General features: G+C 36.3%; 1 protein-coding gene and 1 long non-coding RNA gene across 2 annotated transcripts in view; one reads left to right on the top strand and one right to left on the bottom strand.

Moving 5' to 3' along the window:
• LOC140685452 (uncharacterized) overlaps positions 1-23,007 on the top strand; it is a 165,823-nt gene that overhangs the window by 37,276 nt on the left and 105,540 nt on the right. The window lies entirely within an intron of this gene.
• Positions 55-21,898, bottom strand: LOC140687658 (uncharacterized). The gene is made up of 5 exons (XR_012062075.1): positions 21,723-21,898; positions 13,044-13,172; positions 8,415-8,551; positions 569-747; positions 55-137 (listed from the first exon to the last, which is right to left on the bottom strand). It is a non-coding gene; the product is annotated as an uncharacterized lncRNA (long non-coding RNA).

The following is a 23,007-nucleotide window of genomic DNA, read 5'->3' as shown; positions in this document are numbered from 1 at the left end:
TGTGGTGGTCTGGAACAGAACCCACAGTATCTCCAACGTACAGCCCATGTGGTTCTAAAAGTCATCCATGATATTCTATTTGTGTAAATCAACTCACTTTCACTCTTCCTTTGGCTTCCATTGTAACTTTAGAAGTACTAGAAGAGAACAGAAATAAGGACGTCATTTACTTTTAGAAGCATTCTTCCTTAATTTGCATAGTATGTGTATTTCCTGCTTCCAATGACAAAAAAAAACATTCAAGTATATTATCTGACACACAGTAATCCACATTTTTATATAGTAAATATTTAAAGATGGTCTACAAATTTAATTCCCACTGAGTTTCATAATGTATTCAAAAGAGCTCTTATTTCTGTTTCTTCATTAGTAAATTAAAAAATTAGAAGATTTCTAGATTATTCTAGTTCTAACTTCAATGACTCTTTGAGATTTACTTCTGATGTCTTAAACCATAATGGTTCTGCTCTAGGCTGAACTGTGTCAACCCTGCCAACCTCAAATTTATATGTTGAAGTTCTAACCCCTACTTGCTCAAAATGTGACTTTACTTGAAGACAGTAATTACCTTCAAAGAAGCAATTAAGGTCAAATCGAGGCCATATGGATGGGCCCTAATCCGGTGTGAAGGGTGTCCTAAGAGGAGATTCAGATTGATCACGAAGGAAAGACCGTGTGAAGACGAAGGGAGAAGGCAGGCATCCACGAATCAACTCTGCAGGCCCCTTGATCCCAGACTTCTAGCCTCTAGAAAGGCGAGAAAATGAATTTCCATAGTTTAAACCACCAAGTCTGAGGCACCTTGTTTCGGTAGCCCTCGCAAGCTAATACAGCTCTAATATTTTTCTGTTATTTAGATCATCTCAGCATGGAAACAAACACCAAAATATGGGAGCAGAGCTCAAATTTCAAGAAAATTTAAAACGAGTTATTAAGAGATTTTTTTAACTCCAAAAAAAAAAAAGCTAACATTAAATTCCAAATAGAAAGTTATCCTTGAATTGTCTTAAGACTTATCTATAACAAGATGAAAAGAAGTGGAGGTGCTTTGGCAGAAAGCAGCTGGGTTCAAATCTGGATCTGTCTCCTACTAGCTGTTTAACAACTGGCAAGTCACTCTCTGAGACTCAGTGTTCTCATTCTTGCAAAAGGAGGTCACTTAGCATGAAGCCTGGCACATGACAGATGCTGTATAAAAGGGACGTCATTTTATTACCATATTTAAAGAACTCAGTATTGGCCCAAGAGAAACAGCAATCTATCCACCTAAGCACAACAGAAAGAAAAGAAAAAAAAAAAAAACAGCACCAATGTGCCCAAGTGCTATTATATAATTTTTACTATCTTATTATAATTTACCTGATAAAGCACAAATAAAATCTAAATTCACACAACAGCTTATGTTGCTTTAAAAAATAGTGAATAGATGGTACAGACTCTAATGAATCAAATACTTAAAAAGGACTCAAGATTTCTGTCAACTTCTCTCTAAAAATACTTCACCTCAAAATGCTACATTTTGCTTGAAATTCAGTCTTTGAATTTATATATCCAAACCCTACTAACTTTGCAAAGACTCAGTTGGAGTCACACATTCCTCTTAATCCTTAGCTGACAGTTTCTCCCTCCCATTGATGCAGTAGCACATAGGTCGTCTTTCTTTTGTGCTTTTTGTCCACTATGTCAATCTTGCTTCCACAACAAGTTTCAAAGAGGCTGGATTTACTTATATGTGCCTGGAAGCAGCCATGTGCTCACAGAAAGAACTGACTACTTTCTGAATTGACTATGTTAAACATTTATAGTAAGTCTGCTATTGTCGTTCTATGCTGCTTACGTTTAAGGTTTTTCAAATTAGAGAGAACTCAGAACATGCCCTTAATTTAACACATATATAGAATCACACACAGATTTGAAAGCATCCTAAAGGAATCACCTAATTTAGCCTAATTAATCACCTAATTAATTCTAAAAGAGTGATTATTAGCAAAATACTGACCACACTAATATTTATTCTTATTTTTTCCACTGTTAGAAATATATCTCTTTTACAGTATATAGTGGTTAATCTTTCCATTCCCTGAATAATAAGGAGAATATATTTTCCCAGTAGCAGTTGGTGACATTTCAATAAATCAGTGTACTGCAGTGACACCTAAATAAAAGCTTATTTCACTATAATGATGCTTCCAGGCTTCCCTCAAGTCAGGTGGTTACTTGCAGTTAATGATCTGTGGCATGCCACACAAGCAGTCCTTAGAAGGCTTAGTACCCACCGCACACGCAGCAGTATTTGCTTTACGGATGGCTAAATGAATGAAGACATTCAATGTAACTGTAAAAGTAAAATCAAAAGAAAACTTACAAGTAACATGTTTTCTCTAAGTAAAAGGGCTGTGGCCATTTTCCGTTAATACTTAACCTTTTGCTGGAGCAGTGCAACCGCACAGAATGCTCAAATCCCAAAGCCCAGGCGCTGTTCTGGGTTAATGCTGATTAACTGTCCCCAATCAAAGAGAAGCAACTTTCCAAAAATGTGAGATCTTCAGCTTCTATTGTTGACATCAAAACCACATCACAAAGCTTATGAACAATAAAAAAGACAAATACACTCTATACATAGTTCAGAGTACGCCTTTTAATTTAATTTACATATACATATACAACACAAATGTGCCAAGAAAAGAATTATTCTTATTGTGCTGCACACAGAATTTACTAATCTGAAACTATACGCTATCTTTTATAGCTGCCAGACTTTGTAAGCATTCACAGGTTTACCATTTATAACTTTATTTCATTTACTAGACTCGGCTTCTGTCCACATACGTCCACTGTGGATTAAGTATTCCCTTAGGTACAATTAAGCCCTTTCCATTTGTTGTAAGAAGAGCTAAGTATGAAGGACACAGCCAGAAATAACATTTATACCTCAGCCAAAAAGAGAAGCACATTCAAACTCAAATGATGATTTATGCAGCATCTTTTTTTCACTAGACACATGTCTACATAGCAAAATAAACTTGAGATAAAAATTCATGGCAACTGTACACCACTCAGACTGAATATCAAAATTAAATTACCTCCATCAATTAATTGAATTTAAATATTTCCCAGAGAAATATACTTCTAAACTGCAAGTGAAGGTTGGCTTCCAAATAATTATAACCCAAAATTTAATCATTATTTAGGTATTCTAAAGATATTTCACAAAACTTTTAATGTTTTCAATCTTTAAATCCTTAAATTTGAAACATACATAGACTTAGCAGTCGCTCCTCTCACTACCCATAACTAGAAGACAGGATTCGGAGACAGAGTGGGAAATATAATAACATCAACTAACACATATAGCACCTATTATGTACCACGCATGGTTCTAGGAATTTTATATGCATTTAATTCCTGTAACAACCTCCTTATAAGGTAGGTACTATGATTATTCCCATTTTACAGATGGCAAAACTAAGGTACAAAGTGGCTGAGCACCTGAACGAGGTCATACATTTAAATAAGTGAGCCCATATCTGAATCTAAGTGGTCTTACTTAGAAGTTTGTGTTTCTGTCTCTACATGAAAAATATTAGAGTGCTAGAATACACCATGAAATAAATACCTATAGGGGAAATGCAACTTCTCATCTTTTTAAAATTAAAATTTTGAATAAAAATTAAGAGATCAGGGCTAAAAGTTTAGTTCTCACAATAAATACGTGTGCAATATGAAAGGCTTTTTACATGATCTTATGTGGCAGTAACTCATGAGCACCACGTGAGGCTGCTATTAGATTCCTTTCCCAGATGAAAAACCTGGCCTCAGAGTATTACAGAAGCTTCAAAAAATTATTTTCACTTTATTATCTCAAAACTTCCACAGTTCCATCTTTTCCTGAGTAGAGAATTAATAACCTTCTGGTTACTAGTAACAAGGATTTATTGAGCACCTTCTGTGTGCCAGGGACCGAGCTTGGTGCTAGAGAGACAGCAGCGGCCAAGGCAGCCAGTCCCTGCCTGCATGGAGCTGCACTTACAGCACACCCACATGATTCCAAATCAACATCAAAAACAAAACGAAGCACTTTGCTTTAAAAAGGGTGAATTTTCTGGAAGAATCAGACAATTTAAAAAGCAAAAAATTGCTAGTAAATACTAAAATCAAGTGAGAAACTATCCAGTATTCTGTCCTGGTCCTTTTCTACTTGTTTATTCCCCTCAACCCTCTAAGGAGTTTAGGAATTGGGGAAGTTCTCATAGACCCCACCCCAGGTTCCACCTTTTCACTTAATTAGAAGCAATACAATAAACTAAAGAGTGAAGAATGGAGATGACTCATTCAAAATTATGTCTAAAAACAGAACCAGTTCAAAACATTTAAAAAGACATGCATCTTACACATCATCAGGGGTTTGCACAACACCCACCCATCCCATGTCTCTCTCTCTCTTTTCCAGTTAACATAAAGCACACTGCAATACTCTCCTTTAAAAACACCAAGAGCTCTGACTCAGATTCCCTCCAGCTGCTACCCCACTTATGGACTCCCTTGTTCAGCAGCATCATGTATACATGTTGCCTCTATTCATTATCTACAATTCACCTTCTCCCTTGAACTCATTCTATTCAGCTTTCACCCCCAGCACTTCGGTGAGCCCACTCACCGAGGTCACCACCAGTTGCCTCTGTACTGCTTAATCTAACCATTCTCAGACACCTCTGCTGATCACACCCTTCTCCTTAAAACTCCTATACATTCGGCTTCCAGGATACTTCACTTTCCTAATTTTCCGCCACTGGCCATATTTTAATTCCTCTGCTGATCTCTCTTCACTTCCCCAAACTTTAAAACGTGGCTGTAACCCAAGGATTAATCTTTGGACCTCTTTCTTCTCTTCTTATACTCATTCCTATGTAAAGCTCACTCAGTCTCAAAGACCTAAATATTAGCAATAGGCGGTTGACTGCCAGACTTTTATCTCTAGACTTCATCTTGCCCCTGAATTATAAACTCCTATATCCAACTTCCTACTAGACATCTCCACATAGAGGCTTAGTATCTCAAACCGAACATGTCCAAAACCAAACTTTGACACTTATCCACAATCTGTTCTTCCCACACCCTTCCTGACCTCTCAGTAAACTGAGTGTCAGCCTTCCAGATGCTGAGACCAAAACTCCTGGCATTATCTTGCTTCTTCTCATCTCTACTGTACAACCACCCTATGAGAAAATCCATCACCCCCACCTTCAAAATATATCCAGCCACTTCTCACCACTTCACTATTATCACCATGGATCACATCACCATTATTTCTCACCCAGAGTGCCAAAAGTGTCCTGTTTGTTTACCTTGCTTCCACTTTACCTACTATGATATATTCTCAAAACAGGAACTGCAGTGATCCCTTCAAGTTAAGTCACTTCACTCTGCTCAGATCCCTTGGTGGCTTCACATCTCACGCAGAGTAAAAGTCAAAGCCCTTACGATGGCCTACAGAGTCTTTCCTGTTCTCTCCTCTTCCTAGATCCTTCTCTCTTTATATTTTCAGCTCCGACACTATTCATTTAGTCACTGTTCCCCACATGCAGCTGCACACACAGTTACGAACACGCTCCCTCTCCCTCTCTCTCACTACACAAAAACACACGCATGACTCCTCGTGGTTTCATATATTTCTAAATACTAGATGGAGGCCTTTGCACCTGCTCTTCCCCCCCTACTCGAATAACTCTTCTTCCAGATATCTGTGTGGCACTTTCTCTCATCTCCTTTATGTCTCAGCTCAAAAGATGTCTTCTCAGACTTTCCCTTTTATATCTAAATTCTTAACACTCTTCTCTCAGACTTCCCTTTTCTCCTTTCCTGCTTAATCTGTCTATACAACACATCACTATTTAACATATTACATGTTTACTTATTTATTGCCTAAATTTTTCTAGTGAAATACCTAGGTAGGTAGGTGCTTAATGAATATTTGTTGAATGAATGAAATAAATGAGTAAGACATGACATAAGAAAGCAAACAAAGAAAATGCTTGCTGAATTGCTTTATTTATACTGCAAAACTAGACATTCATCTGGTATTTTAGAAAATAATGTCACAGAAAAGGAAAAGTAACTAAATTCTGAAGTCAAGAACAAATTTAAGTTAAAAAAAATGCTATTTTTATCATGCTCCCTGACTTCAAATTATACTACAAAGCTACAGTAATCAAAACAGCATGGTATTGGCACCAAAAAAAGACACCTAGATCAATGGAACAGAAGAGAGAGCCCCCAAATAAACCCATACACCTGTGGTCAGTTAATCTATGACAAATGCAGCAAGAATATACAGTGGAGAGAACAGTCTCTTCAATAAGTGGCACTGGAAAAACTATAACAGATGAAATTAGAACATTTTCTCACACCGCACACAAAGATAAACTCAAAATGGATTAAAGACCTAAATGTAAGACCTGAAACCATAAAACTCCTAGAAGAAAACATAGGCAGAACACTTTTTGACATAAATCACAACAGTATTTTGAGGGGTTTGTCTCCTACATCAAAGGAAATAAAAGCAAAAATAAACAAATGGTACCTAATTAACCTTAAAAGTTTTTGCACAGCAAAGGAAACCACAGACAAAAACAAAAACACAAAACAAAACAAACACTGAATGCAAGATATTTTCAAATGATAAGACCAATAAAAGGATTAATAGCCAAAATACATAATCAGCTCATACAACTCAATATCAAAAAAGCAAAGATCTGATTTAAAAATGGGCAGAAGACCAAAATAGACATTTTTCCGAAGAAGACACATGAAAAGATGTTCAACACTGCTAATCATCAAGGAAATGCAAATCAAAACCGCAATGAGCTATCACTGGTCAGAATGGCCATTACCAAAAAAGTCTACAAGTAAATGTTGGCAAGGATGCGGAGAAAAGGGAACATAGAAAATGGGCTCCAAATAATCTAACAAATGAATGATAAAGTGAGCCTAAGAAACCATCTCTGAAGATTAGACAGAATTTCAATTACACATAAAGCTAAAATGAAAAACTCTCTTAAAATTGCATGGCAATAAATATGTTCAATGAAGCACAACTATAACTAAACATAGTTTGGGTCATCATGTTTTAGGAATAGAAGGGGCTTACGATTGCCCAGTTCAGATTGCCCTCATTTGATACACGAGGATCATATCAATTGCTTGAATAAATTGCTGAGGTAGCTAGGTAAAATGACAGTAGCAGGACAAAGTTTTCTGATCCCCACTGTAGTGTTCTTTCAATCTAATATTGGATTTATTCCACAATCACTGCAAACAGAAATTAAAATAAACTATTTAAGGGGCTTAAATTACATTAATGAAAATTTCAAATCTTTTCACAAAAAAACCTGATAGCTGTGTTATTTTATTTAGCATTCAATTTAATATTAATATTTAATAATTAATTTCTTCTAAAATTTAAAATCAGAGATTCATCATAAAAGAAACAAAAGGTGGATTATGCTTTCTTTATCATTTAATAAACCTTCTCTATCAAGACAATGAAAAGACAGACTGAAATCATATAAACAGATTGCTATGACTGAAATGCTTGCACAATTCCTCCAAAACAAACAAAACAAAACCACAAAAGCCATAATACTTCTCAAGCTAAGTAAACTGTAATACTGTCAAAATGGTTTGAAGTAGGTCATCTAAAAAAAGTAACCCTGAAGTGACACAGTAACATCACTGCAACAGCCATCAGGTGAAAAATGGTTTTTGATTAGTATTGTGAAAAAAAGCACTCGTTTGACATTTTCTTCCCCAGTGTCAGTCACAACACCAGTCTGAGTGCAAGCTTATGCATTTAATTTGAGGAAACTACTCAGCCAATTAAACTTGAAATACTAGCAAGATATTCTTAAAGCATGATAGGTGTGTGAAGCATCACACACAAAAAGAGCTTTAAGTGTATATATTAAACACTCTCCAAGTATAAGGAGCACTGACACTATCAGCATCAGAGTAAGACGCTATCAGCATCCACCAGTAAGGAAATAGTCACAGCTCTATTTGGCAAATTTACATGCAAAGGGGTGGGGGGAAGGGGAAAATGAAGCAACAGAAACAAATATTAGGTCAATCTGAAAAAGACGCTTGGATCTGATATTTGGTTTACTATTTCCAGAACATAAAGAGCTAACGTATTAAAACAAACGGGTAAAGGGTAGAATATTTTAATTTAGAATGTATAAACAGAACGAACTTTTCAAATCTGCAAGTCTTTGCTTATGCTTTATAAACTGTAACCTCTCTTAAGCAAATTGGTATTAGGACTCACTCGTTCACTTTGTTATAATATTGTAGATGATAGATTTTATAGAAGCTGATGTGAATCCTTCCAAGAGGGAATTAAAGTAAATGTTACCTACATGTCACATGTCCACTCTCCAGATGAAATAAGAATTTTTGAAGACTCAGAAGAGGCACAGTGTAGGCAAGTGCTTCCATGTAAATTTCCATGACGATCTGGGAGCTGGACATACAAGCATCTCATGCTCCTCTGTTACTAAGAATAAAGAATAGTCTTTAAAAGGCTTGTGATAGTTTTACTGAGGACATCAGTAAAAGTTTCAACTTAAAATTTACTTGTTTTCCTACTCCATTTCCTCTGAGTTCAGGGAACACAACTAACAGGGCACATTAGAATGTAACCTTTGAACGTAACAGTGTGAAACATCACTTCCTGGGCAGAGATGGCACTCCAGGAACAGTCAGTCCCTGTTAAAGAGAACACACACTCGACACTGCTCATTAGCGCTGGCGCACTCTTCTCCATGCCCTCATCTGTCCTGAAGATTGTTTAAAAATCCGAGTTATTAGTCTTTATTTGGGAAAGGATCTGTTTAATACCTTTAAGAGGAGAAATCATTCATCCATACACTCTACACTGGAGCGTGATAATTCCTACTCCCCATGCAAGTTACTGACAACCTCCACGAACTTAGAGGCTACAAATCAGGAAGCGGGCAGCTCCCGTGCAACCCTGTTGATTTCTGTTTACAACCTATCCAGCTGAGAACGTTAGCCAGTCAGGGGAGAAACTAGGTGATGGGTCAGATAGTAGGAAAACGTAACAGCTTAAAGACAGAAAATAGCACAATGACAAATTAAAGCACCATGTGGTTATAAAACACGGGTTGAATATAAAATTAACCTTTAAAAATTAATATTCCTGAATGTTCACTTCATTTTAATTTGAACCTTCTGTGAAACACTAAAAGAAAAATTAAAATGATATTCGACTAAAGATTATGATTTTTTAAATTAAACAGAAATTAAAATTTTGTAAATAAAAAGTTGAAAGTATAGGTTTCTACAATTATAAAAGTCACAAGGTAAGAAAATGAAGCAAAATTCTGAACTTTCTTAGATTTATTTAACCTAAAATCGTGACATAAAATCTATAACAGTTAATCTCAAACATCATCCAGCATAAAATATCTTTGATGTGTTTCCTAAGAAACTCTGACACCATTCACCAGCGTGGAATTCAGTAGGCCAGTAGGGCCCAAAGGCCATCTAATAGGTTCCCTGTATCTACACATGTATTTTTCCTCATTAAGAAAACCGTTTTCCCTGAATAACACATCCCAGACCATAAACACTTCTAATTTCAACAGTCTTCATAAAAAGGCTTTTATTCATTCATTCAGTAGTCATTCTTTCAGGCACTGCTCTAAGCGAAGAGGTCCTTAGCTTTCACAGAGCTTAGATTTTAGTGGGGAAAGACGTACAAGAAACAAAAAACAGTATCAGACGACAATGAGACTATGAAGATATCTGAAACAGAACATCCTGACAGAAAGGGACTTGATGACTTATTTAGATTTGAGTGGTCAAGGACCCCAACTCTGAGAAGATAACATTTGCCCAGATGACAAAATAGAGCCAGCTGAGTAAGACTGGAGGGAAAACCATTTTGAGCAGAAGAAACCCTAAATTCCAAATTAACTTGGAATGTTTTAGGAATAGAAAAAAAGACAAATGTGCCTTACATACATTATGGACAATAGAGCATTTAGTAGAACATGAGATCTGAGAGGAAGGTAGGAGCCAGATCACCTAGTGCTTGATAAACTTGGATAAGGAGTTTGGATCTTATTCTAAATAGAATGAGAAAGCACTAGAGGATTTTAAGAGTAGAAGTCGTACAATATGACTTACCATCTAGGAACTGGATTGTAGGAGAGCAAAGCTCGGAGCAGGAGGAGCAGTTAGGAAGCTAGTGCCATAGCTCACATGAGAGATGATGACAGCGTGTCAGGCTGTGGTCAGGTCCACCCCGTAATAAGCCCATAGTAAGTGGACATAAGGTGAAAACCCACAGGCGCTGCAGGGCAGGCTCTGATCAAGTGAGAGGGGCCCACTGCGGGGGGAGCAAGACCCTCACGGCCAGGAAGCCAGGACCGTAGCCTGTCAGACATCGCATTGCACTTGGGCTACAGATCTCATCAAACTTCAACAGAACTTCCCTGAAACATAGAGTAAGTAGACGACCTACACTCTTTCCCGTCTTGAAAATTACCTACCAGGAATTTTTCTTTTAACCTCGCCAGGGAAAAGTAGGGCCTTCCGTGGAGATTTGAACATAATTGTATTTATTAATCCCAACAACCAGACAAAGCCAAAGAAAGCTAAAATTTCAGAAAACTTGAAGATGGTAGAGAAAAAGAATAAAAGAAAGACTTAGGTTAGCAGGTCCCAATTACTCCTTAAGCACTCCTTTTGGTTCAACCTGTGCACAAATTGACAATGGCTAACTGAATATACATAGCTGGCACTCAAGAATATTTGCTGAATGAATTGCCCTTCCCATGGCAAATAACTAACTAACTAACTAAATAACTAACTAAATAAATAAATAAATAAATAAGGAATAAGACCGAGACAAAGGAATTCTCTAGGAACCATTCCCTTCAGGCTACTTTTGTAAAATAACTAGTTCAGCTCTACTAATTTGTAATCTGGGACCTTTCAAACTGAAGCTATAGTCAGTGCTTTTAAAAGGCTATTATGATTAATAATAACTAATAGTTTATTGAGCACTTATGGTGTATAAGACCACATACTAAGTATTTTGCATGTAATAGTTCATTTAATCTTTAAAGCAACTTTATCAGACAGAAACTATTATCCTTATTTTCAAATGAAGAGATTGAGGCTTAAGGGCATAAAGTAACTTGTCAGCTATCACCCTGCTTGGGCTTGTAAGCAAAGTCTGTCTAAAGTTAAGGCCCAGTGATGTTAACCACAACGTGGTGCTTCATTTAAAACCTTAAATAGCACCAACTAAGAACACTGACTAGCACTTTATAGCCTTTAGAGTAGAGTATAGAAGTAACTAAATAAATCTGTTGTAATCACAGCTGACCCTTGAACAACACGGGTTAGAACTGCGCAGGTCCACTTACGTGATGATCTTTTCAATAGTGACACTGCAGCAGTACATGACCCCAAACTGATCCGGCCCACGGCTACAGAATCGTGGATAAAGAGGAACTGGGTTTACGAGGACTGACTGTAAGTTATACACAGATTTTTGATTGTGGGAAGGAAACTTGCCCCTAACTCCTGTGTTATTCAAGGGTCAAATGTATTACATGCTTTTAAGTATTAATACTGAAATAATTAATTTACTAATTACCAATTCTCTTTCATTAAAGCAAGTCGCCTCCTCTGCTGGCTGTATCTTTTACCTTCTCTAGTTGATCTGTGTATTTAGCTGTAATACTACATAATTTTCATAAAAATAAACCCATAATTCATCTTTATCTAAGACTCAACCCAATTTCTGAGAGTTTGCTGTATTTTAATAAAAAGCAAACGATTTTATAACTTACTCATTATAAGCTCGTATTGTGTAACAAATTCACACACACACACTCTTTGTATAGAAAGTTTCTATCTCATCCTTTTGCTCAACTTTGGGCTAAAAGTTGGCTATTGCTGCCAATATTTTCACAGCCTACACATGTTTCTTTTCAACATATGCTTTCTATTTAAGTTGCAAAGAATAGTACACAATGATGAATTTTTAAAAGCATATTTAGGCAGAAGATGACTCTGTATAGATAATGATCATCATAATCTAATTTCAAATGTTTTTCCACAATGTTTCTTTTGCTTTGCCTTTAACCAGTATGTGAAGTCTTTGCCTTTTAATATAATTATATCCCTCAAAAAGAAAATGAATGCATACTAGTATACTAATGTAACATCAAGTTGGAAACACAAATTGTAAGAAAGTAAGTAAGTAAAGTAAGAAAAGTAAGAAATTAAAGAAAGAAAGTAAGAAACACAACACTACATGATCGTATTGATTACATGAAATTGGGCCACTGACATTATGGTAAATAATATCCAGGAAAATGTTCATCTATAATCACTTAATTATATATTTATATATATAAAACATCCTGTGTCACTGCAAACTCTGTTATATGATCTCATTCTGAAAGAGAGTATTATAAATATGAGAAAGGGGTTAGGGCTAAGCCAAAAGCAAAAAAGTTCTTTTGACTTTCATGCTGTGAATTCTTAAACATAACACTGTATTCATTTTTCACGTAAATTTATATAACTTATATAAATGTTTGATTTTAAAACCTAAGAATGGCATCACCAGTATAGTTCAATAGCCCATCTAGTCTGACATCCTGTCTTAGACAGGGACCAATGGTGGCTGCCTCACAGGATAGCACAAACACATAACATAATGTATATAATTATGCACAAGTGCTCCAGATGGTAGTAAGATTATACTCTAAAAAAAAAAAATGAAAGCAAATCCCAACCCCCATTCCTCCCCTATTCTAGCGTCAAGCGTCAACTGTTATTGAAAAGCCTGCGCATCTTTAGAAATTTTCTCCTCAAGCAACTTGCTCACTCCAGGAAAGTGGTATCTATTTATGTTTCCAAACATGAATTTTTTTTAGGAATAAAAACTATAAGATAGGCAAATAAACTTTACTATAGGTAAATAAACTTTGATAACTTACTTTTATTTCCCAGCGAGGCAACCAGAGGCTGAGTTTCTGACTCCTAACTCACTTTCTTCACGACAGGATACCAATCTTCTAAGTTCTCAAAGCTTTGATAATTGTAGTGTCATTTACCAAGAGGATTCCCTGTCACAAAAGAGTTACAGAATATTTGGAACACAATACTTGAAAAAATATTAATACCAAATGTGCTTAAGCAATACATACTACTAGTCGTCTAGCAGAGTGTCAAAATACAAACGTGGACTGTTTGTATCTGACTTCAGTTTAGTTCTTAGCAGACAGATAACACTAAATATTTTCATTTAAGATAAATCCAGCAATTAAAATACAATGCAAGCTAAATAATAACTTTATCTCTCTGTAAGTGGCTTCCCAATGGAATGTCTGGGACATGTTCGGTAAGTTACAATAAATATAAGAAAAGGTGGGTCATATCACAAAGGTGGAAAAAAACTGTAAGGTCCACAAGTCTGCCTGTCACTTTCAGGAGGTCAAACATTTAAACTTTCCAATAAATAACCATCGGCTCTGCTCTCTTTTTAAATATTTTCAAAAATGGAGATTCCATGACATCCCTTGATAGTCCGTTTCAGTGTTTGCCACAGTTTCCTTTAAATGAAACAAGTCAACTTCCTCTTTCGGTCCTCAGTGCATCTGGAGAACAGCGTGAGAGTGTCCTCCTTATAATAACCCTTCATGTACTTGAAGAGCTATGTGACTCCTTTACCATCTCCTCTCCAGAAGAAACCATCTCAATTCCTTAAACTTGCCTCAAAGGACCTATTTTCTCTCCCTTCGATCATAATTGCTGGTTCGTCCCAGGGCATGCTACATACAGCTTTTTGACATCCTATTTAAAATGAGCAAAGTAAAACTGGGCATGATACTGTACTAAGAGCCTGAACACAGCCAAATGTAACAGAGGAATTGCTTCCTGCCTCTTATATATCATATTCCTTTTAATATTATGGCATATATTTGCCATTATTTTGTGTGGGAAGGAGAAGTGTGTACACATACACAAATAACAGTGCCACATTCTTGATTCTCATCCAATTTGCGGTTAAACACTTAATACAAAACCCTGCATGTAGTATGTCTGGACCCTAATAGCATTTAGTCTCCTTCTGACTGCTTTTTTACACCTACTATGTACCAGACACATGTTAATCTTCACAAAAGTCATGCGAGACGGGTATTATTATCCTCATTTTACTAATACATAATGGTCAAAACACAAAGTAACATAGAGCCAGGGTTTGAATCAAGGACTGCATGAATATAAAGCCCACTCATTCATTCTAAAAACATTTGTCTGTCAACTGTAAGCCAAGCATTGTGCTGGGTACTAAGGATAAAAATTCCAACCTCAAGGAACTCACAGTCTTGCAGCAAAGCCAGGCACATAAACAGACAAGTATGTAACACAGAAGTCATGACTAATCACATGCAGGTAAATATTAATCAACCAGCTCCAGCATGTCAGGGGTAGGGAAGAGAGTGTTGTCTGTAACATTTGTCATTTTATGTAGTGCAGATACTCCTCTGTGGCCATTTTCAAGCTATTCATGTCACTTTACTGAACTGAGTTGTGGAGGACACCACTATACGTAGCGAGAGCACAGAGAACAGAAATACACGGTAAAATAATTAGTAAGTGATGCATTTTGCTTATATAAATCTTTGTTTTTAATATAATTGGAGTTTACATGTAATTTTTATTCATGAATGTATTCAACAACATGCTCACAAAAATTCCTCAAAATTTCACAGTTGACTCTCCCAGTCTGGCTCTAGCTTACTACCATTATGACCTTCCAGTACTATGCTTTTTTTTTTTCCTCCAGTTTTACTGAGAAATAACTGACATACATCACTGGACAAGTTTAAGTCATACAGCATGATGGTTTAACTTACATATATTGCACAGTATTTTGTTATTAATTACACTGGATCCTAAGTCACTTAGCCCCTCTGGATCTCAGGTTGTTTGCCTGTTGAATTAAACAGTCTCTAAGATCCCTGTCAGTTTAATTATTCTATAATTTTATGCAAAATCGCTTTTCTGATTTATTTCAGTAACTTGTACATCTATTTCTGTGTGTCTTCCTAAATGCTTTGCAATAGTGCTCAGTACAGAATTATTTGAAACAATGAGCATAATCCCTCTTTTCTCATTAAGAGTAACACACCCAAATTGGCCTCTGAACAAAGCTAATATTTAACCTATTGACTCGACCTCCAGTTGACATGAGTGGTACAATATATTATGTTAAAAGAGCTCTGCCCTGGAAGTCACATCACCGATCTTGGGCCACGCCTCTGTCATCCACCATTATAATACCTGTCATGCCTAAATGATTAAGTAAAGTAATAAAAATAGACTTATTTTAAAACTTAACATGCTACACAATTGCTGAGAACTTTTCAGATTATTCTGAATGAATATGAATCACATTTCAAGGCAACTTTGAGGTAGTTTTTACTTTCATAAATTGAGCCTTGATGGTGCCTCTTAAAGCTTAAAAATTGTAGAACCCTTCTACCAACACATTAAAACATCCATCAACAAAACATGGGTTAATATCTGAATGTAATGAAATGTATGCAAATAAAACATAGCCAGCATCTCTTGGTAATCAGTACTAGACAAGAGCTATACAATAAAAATTACATCCCACTGATCTAGACCAGGAGTTGGTAAACTGTGGCCCCCAGGTCAAATGCAGCTCATAGCCTGTATTTATAAATAAACTTTTGTTGAAATATAGTCATACTCACTTGCGTAAGTATTATTAATGACTGCTTTTGCACTGTGATAGCAGAGACAGTCTGACTTGCAAAACCTAAAATATTTTCTATTTGACTCTTTAAGGAAAAGTTGGCCAATTTTTGATCTAAACCAATGTGTCCCAATACTCTTCAGTCAGTGACACTTAGAAGTTGTCCAGGACTCATAAGAAAGAAAGATAACATTTTTTCGTAAATCTGTCTGTCTACCAACCCGAACACCTATCAGTTTACATACCCCTTTCTCAGTACTGTCTAAAGTAAAAATTATGATTTTATCTTTGCTCCTAACATGACAATTTTGCACCAGTTCTGATCAATGTGGTGAAAATCTGAGAGGGGAAAATGAGAAAACCGAAGACCTTAAAATACAAAAGAAGTACTAGGACTTTTGGTTTCATGTAGAGAGCTCAGAAGTCATCCCATCTGTCCTTACAGTAAGAAAGAAGCTGGACAAACTGAAAATCAATGACTTTTCTTGAACACAACAGAGAATTAAGTTTGTGTAGCAAATTGCTACCCTGAAATCTGGAGAGACAGGTGGATCCAGAGTCATAACCAAAATCTGCTTACTTGAACCAAAAGACACTAGAGTCAGTAAATAGTAGAAATATTTAAATGGTAATTTTGATGTACTGCTGGAGGCTGAGTGTGGTCTAGTTTGAGAGTGAGAGACTCCTAGGGGAGAGGGCCTTTGGACATACTTTCATGGGCTTTACCTTTAGGAACCTACAAGATCCTCATGGTAAAGAGTCAAGAAAAATCCCCTCACAGCTCTGGCCATGGGGAGGGAGAAAGTAACCACTGTAAAATACACCCGAGCATTATTCATAAAAGGGCATACTCTCCAAGAACAAAGCCTGGTTAGAGTCTTCTATCACATGGGAGAAGGGCAGTTCCAAACTCCAGCCCCTTCTAGCCATCCTGTCTCACTTAAGTGGGAAAAGACAAGAAATACCTGTGAAGGTCACAGCCTAGGGACACATACACACTAAAAGGCTATGACTTAATCATAAGAATATAGACTGTTCCCCCTCTTCCATGCTTTAGACACATCAATAAGGCTCCAGTATAATAGCAGTAGATTACATCTGAAAGAGCTGCAAGACACAAACTTCAACTAAGGAAGAGCTCTCTGTGATGGTCAAAAACACAAGGGAGGAAAGAGAAAACAGGCACACTATAGAGGAATCTGATGTCTCTAACATCTAAAGCTTCAGCAAACATTAAACATAAACCAATTCCTGGTCAAATTAATGTAACACTTCACACTGAAGACCTATTTATTTGAATGCATATTGCTTGATACATCATGTCTAGTCTTCAACAAAAAAATAAGCATTAGAACCACATTCAAATATGAGACAGATTTTAGAATGATCAGACCAGGAATTTACACTAACTGTGATTAATATTTCAATGACTCTAATGGAAAAGGTAGACAACATGAAAGAGCAGGTGGGTAACATACACAAAGAGATGGACACCTTAAAGAATAATAAAAGGAAATACAAGATATCAAAAATATACTATAACAGAAATAAAGAACGTCACTGAGGCTCATCAGTTGACTGGACACAACCTAGGAAAGAATCACTGAGCTTAAATATAAGACAATGCAAACTTCCAAAACTGAAATGCAAAGAGAAAAAAGAAAACAAAACATCAAAGAATTATGGGACGATTCTGAATGGTGTATCATACATGGAACCGGAATACCAGAAGGAGATGAGCAAATGGAACTTAAGAAATGTCTGAAGTAATAATAGCCAAGAAACTGACAAAATTAAGACACCAAACCACAGATCCAAGAATCTCAGAGAGTATCAAGTAGGATAAATACCGGAACATCTACACTTAGGAACGTCATGTATTTAGAATTTGGACTGCACAAAACAAAACACAAAGAGAAAATCTGGAGCAAAGGCAAGGGGTGGAAGCCAAAAGGAGGGAAGGAATACCCTATCTATAGAGGAACAAGGGTTAAGAATTATAGATAATTTCTCATCAGAAACCATGCAATTAAGAAAATAATGGAGTGAAATATTTAAAGTGTTGAAAGAAAAAAAAAGGGCCAATCTAAAATGCTATATGTAAAATTATCTTTCATGAATAAGAAGAAATAAAGACTTTCTCAGATAAACAAAAACGGAGAAAACTCATAGCTAGAAGACCTGCCCTAGAAGAAATGTTAAAAGAGATTCTTCAAGGAGAAGGAAATGATAAAGGTCAGAAACTCAGTTCTATGTAAAGAAAGGAAGCATATCAGAGAAGGAACCAGTAAAGATAAAATAAAATCATTTTTCTTATTCTTAATTAACCTAAAATACAATTATTTCATAAAAGCAACAATGTACTGAGTGATTATAGCATACAAATAAGTGAAATAAATGACAGTGGTGCCATCAGGGGCAGGAGGAATGAACTGAGAACATTCTTTCATTAAATATTTTAACAACTACAGAGGAAGCAAGAAGCAATACAGTATCATATGAAGGTGAACTTAGATTAGTTTAAAATGTGTATTGAAAACTCTAGAGCAATTACTTAAAAAATGTTTTAAGTATAATTTACAGGCTAAAACCATGGGAAAGAGAAAGGGGCTGGGAAGCACAAAGAACAGAAAACAAAGACACCAACTATATCAATAATCACTTTAAATGTGAATGGTCTAAATGTACCAACTAAAAGACATTGTCAGAATGAATGAAAAACCAAGACTCAACTATATGTTTTCTACAGTTAACACCTTTTATATATAAAGACATGGGTTGAACATCAAGGGATAGAGAAATACCACGCTAACACTAAGGAAAAGAAAGCTGCAGTAGCCTTATTTCAGACAAAGCAGACTTCAGAATAAGGGAAATCATGAGATACCAAGATTGGCATAATGATAAAGGGGTTAATTCTCTAAGAAGACATAACAATCCTTTGTGTCTACACACTTAACAAGAGAGTATCAAAATATGTGGTGCTAAAATTGATAGAACTGTAAGGAATTCAAAATCCACAGATCTTCCAGTATATTTGGAGATTTCAACAGCTTTTTCATTAATCGACACATCAAGCAAGCAGAAAATCAGTAAGCTGACCTGACCAGCACTAACAATCAGCTTCATCTAACTGACATTTATAAAACAGTCCATCCAACAGCATGAAAATTTACACTCTTCTCAAGCTAATACAAAACATTCGCTATGATAGACTACATTCTGGGCCATAAAACATACGTTAACAAATTTATAAGAATACAAATCATATCAAGCTTATTCTTAGATTACAATGGGATTAAACTAGAAATCAATAATAGAAAGACAGTTGGAAAAACTCAAAACATTTGGAGATTCAACAACATACTTCTAAATAACACATGGATCAAAAAAGAAGTCTCAAAAAAAGTTTAAAATATCTTAAGCAAATAAAAATACAATCTATCAAAACGAGGATACAGCAAAAACAGAGCTTAGAGAAAATGTATAATATCGAACAAATACATTAGAAGAGAAGAAACATCACTAATCTAAATTTCTGCTTTAGGAAACTGAGGAAGAAGAGCAATTTAAACTCAGTGCAAGCAGAAGAAAAAATAATTAGAGCAGAGATCAATGAAATTGAAAAGAGGAAAACAATAGAGAAAATTAACAAAACCAAAAGCTGGCAAACCTCTAGCCAGGTTAACCAAAGAAAGAGAGAGAGACAAGAGACAGGGAGAGGGAGAGAGATCGAGACGGTCAAAGACAGAGACAAGAGTCAGAGTTGGAGACAGAGAGAGAGAGAGAGAAAGAGAAGGTACAAATTAATAACGGGTCATGACTACTGATTCCATAGACAATAAAAGGACAGTAAAGGAATAATGTGAACAACTCTACAGCCAAACATTTGATAACACAGATGAATCAATTCTTTGAAACACACACAAACTACCAAAACTCATACAAGCAGCCACCGACTCCCAGGGCCTCGACTCCCCAGCGCCAGCACACCGAAGCCAGACCTCTAAGTGCTCACCTCTTCGGGAGACTGTAACATAAGTGCCCTCAAGGCATCAGTCAACCCAGACCTCTTGACTCCTTCCAGAAAACTGTCAGAAAGTATAACTCCCTCAGAAACGCAACACATGTTGGCAATGACTGAAGTCTGAGAAGAATCTACTGGAAACCGCTAGAAATGATTGTCTCTTGGCAGTCCGGTAGCCGTCTACACCCATCACTGTGTCTCATGTCCCTGATACCCTCTTCATCACCGATCTGTCCACCACTTGTCCTTCTCCTATGTCTTCACCCCCATACTGCCCTGTGCTTCCTCTTCCTAATTTATTCTCCAACTGCTTTTCTTCTTCCTAAATCTTTTTGCCATGACTTGTGGAAATCAGACTTCAAGTTTAATAAGTCCTTCTATATCCTCAAATTCTTCATTAAAAACTGCCTCTATTTTCTATGCCTCAATTTCACTTTCCCCCCTGTAATTCCAAGATGATACCTCTTCTGCTTATAAACCTCAAGACTTTTAATAAATTTTGCATAATATTATATAGTACTTTATTTTCATCTATTTAACTTATCACCATAGCTAATAAGCATGAGTCAGTAAATCAAATGGATACCATTTTCAAAGGAATAACTGATAGCAGTCTTGAAGGAACAAACACTGTGGCAACAGAACCATAGTATAAGGTATTTCACAAATTTAGTTCTTAAATTTAACAGATACAGTACACAGAATTAACCTTCCCCCAAAATGAGAGGTTCCCCTTTTCCAAAACGCAGATATTTCCCCCCGATTTGTACAATAATCTTCTTTAGTTTTTAATTACATACAGAAATGAATCCAATCATAAAGCTATATAATAACCATAATAACATATACTTTGCTGTGTAAGTGCAATCTGTAAGAAGGAAGACTAATGCAAGCGAGGTCTGTAAGTACAATCAGTTATAAGTTGGCAAACATCCAACCAAAAAATTCATAGTGAAAGACAGCAGAGAGTCTCAGGCAGTGCGACTTTGAGACGTGCTCTCTCCCCAGCTGTCAGACAGGCAAATACCCTTTTGTTGGTGGTTAACAGGGTGGCTCATGTGTGGGGGATGCTGGCACAAAACAGTAGCCATGTTCTACCTCACAAATGGCTACACTTCACTGAGTTTATGCTCAGGGCAGTGTTTGCAAACCACTTAGATTCCAGGATGGAAGGAGCTACAAAAATGAAACACCCTAGTCCTCCTCTGAGGTTGGTTTTTAGCCTCTGTCAGCCGCAGGCTACAGGGCACTGAGCACTGCGCACTGTGTGTTCGCTCATAACCGCGATGAAAAATAGCCGACAACATCTTTCTGAAGACTCCTAGAAAATTTTAAGTTAATTTAAAATCTGGGAATTTAACTGGGACATACTTCAATTCTTAGAACTAGTTCTTGACAAAATACCTCATTAATTCTTTCTTGGGGGTCAATTCAATTTTCTTTTAACCAACATTATTCAATACACTATCACTAAAATTTAATGCTACTGGCAGGAAAATAAGTGAAGAGGGTAAAATGATCAGTTTTATTTGACTCTAAGTTAATTCCAAGCCTACGAATAGATTTCTTTCTACATGATAAGAAATGCCTTAAAAAAAAAAGAGATCTATAGCTTAATAGCCCAGATACATATAATTCTTTCTATACACATTACATAAGTTAGAGAACCTAAATTAAAATCCTAAATAATACATTACATTGATGTCTTCAAAACAGCTTGTCAAAACACTTCTGAAAGATTTCTATCCTGTAGCATGTGCACAAAAATCCAAAATATTCACAAGAGAGGCAATATACAGCATCCACACCACCCATGATGCCAGTCCCTCATGGGTCCCCCAACAAATCTTTGAACCACATTACCTGCAATATCAGTGAGGCCAAGCACTATTCCTCTGGTTACTCTAGCGGTCTGTGGAGGAAAAGGCTTATTCCTATCATCCTCTCTTTCGGACCGTCAGCCCCTGATGTCGCTGTGGTCAGGCCCAAACTGATTAAATCTCTTCAACCCAGAGCAGATATTTCCAGAAATGGCAGCCAAAAATTAAATGATGATGTCAGACCTGCGATATGAGAATAAATTATAATTTGTATTTGCTACAAAAGTCAATTACTTGAACCTTACTTTACACATTTGATATGACTTACTAGATGTTCATGCCTTAACTTCCACTGGGAAAATATGTTGTGTGACTTTTTAAATACAATATATTTCAAATACTCATTTTAAAAAGGTTAAATACTTTTCTTTTCATGCAAAATCTTTAAGCTCTACGAGGTTACATTTCTTGAGTTATAAAATTAAAGGTATTTGCCATATAGTGTAAATAATATATTAAGCAAATACTTATTTTATGCCTACCATGTAATAATCTACTCTTCTAAGTGTTGGAGGAACCACAGTGGACAAAACAGATGGCATCGTGTCTTTTTTGAATTTATATTTTAGTGAATGAAGTTAGTAAAACACAAAACAAACAGAGGAGGCCTAACCATAATAAACAACATGAAAAAAAAAAAAAGACATAGAAAAGGAGATGAGAATCTTAGCGGAGGGAGCTTTAAATTCAGCCGGTCTCATGACGGCTTTGCTGAGCAAAGATGCAGGTTGAGCTCAGAAGTGCTCTCTAAAGGGCGCACGGTATCTGGGGAACATAATGTCCTAGGTGGGGAAAGCAGCAAGCCCGTTGTCCCCGAAACAAGAGTAGGCTGGCACGTTGAGAACCTGCAAGGTGGTGAGCAAAGCTGAGCAAGCAAGGGGAGTAACGGCAGACGACGACAGAGAAGGTAACACTGAGACCATATTATGGGGGGTCCTACTGAGAAATGTAAGCACTTTGATTTTACTTTTAATAAAATAAGATGTTATTGAAAAATTTGAAGCAAAAGCATAACATGATGTGAATGTTTAAGTGTTGTTGAAGTAAATAATACACCATACAATTCACCCATTTAAAACACACAATTTAATGATTTTTAAATATATTACAGGGTTGCACAACCATCAGCACAATCTAATTTTAGAGCAATTTTGTTTTCAGAAAAAGAAAACATTCGCAGTCACTCATTGCCCTTTCTCTACTTTCCTCTCTCCAAGTCCTTAGCAACCATCAACCCTCTGTTTCTATGGATTTGCTTTTTTCACTTA

The sequence above is a fragment of the Vicugna pacos genome, chromosome 20 (genome assembly GCF_048564905.1).
Source record: "Vicugna pacos chromosome 20, VicPac4, whole genome shotgun sequence".
Taxonomy (NCBI): Eukaryota; Metazoa; Chordata; class Mammalia; order Artiodactyla; family Camelidae; genus Vicugna; species Vicugna pacos.
This window is presented reverse-complemented; position numbering and strand designations above follow the sequence as displayed.